A 228-nucleotide genomic window follows, 5' to 3' on the forward strand; every position below is an offset into this window, starting at 1 on the left:
CACGAACCTTCCTCCTTTAACAGAGAAGGCGTGACGACCACATCTCAGTCGGATGGACCATGCAGGCAGGGACACTTAACTCAAAGTAAACAATACCATCTCCATCCTCTGGACTGGGGAAAAAAAAGAAGGAGGATGAGAAGAATTTTGTCTGCGTAATTGCAAAATGAAAAAGACCTCCTGATGGCACATTGTTCCACGTGGATGTCAGTGGCCACCACTCCTCCG

The sequence above is a fragment of the Hippoglossus stenolepis genome, chromosome 16 (genome assembly GCF_022539355.2).
Source record: "Hippoglossus stenolepis isolate QCI-W04-F060 chromosome 16, HSTE1.2, whole genome shotgun sequence".
Lineage (NCBI taxonomy): Eukaryota > Metazoa > Chordata > Actinopteri > Pleuronectiformes > Pleuronectidae > Hippoglossus > Hippoglossus stenolepis.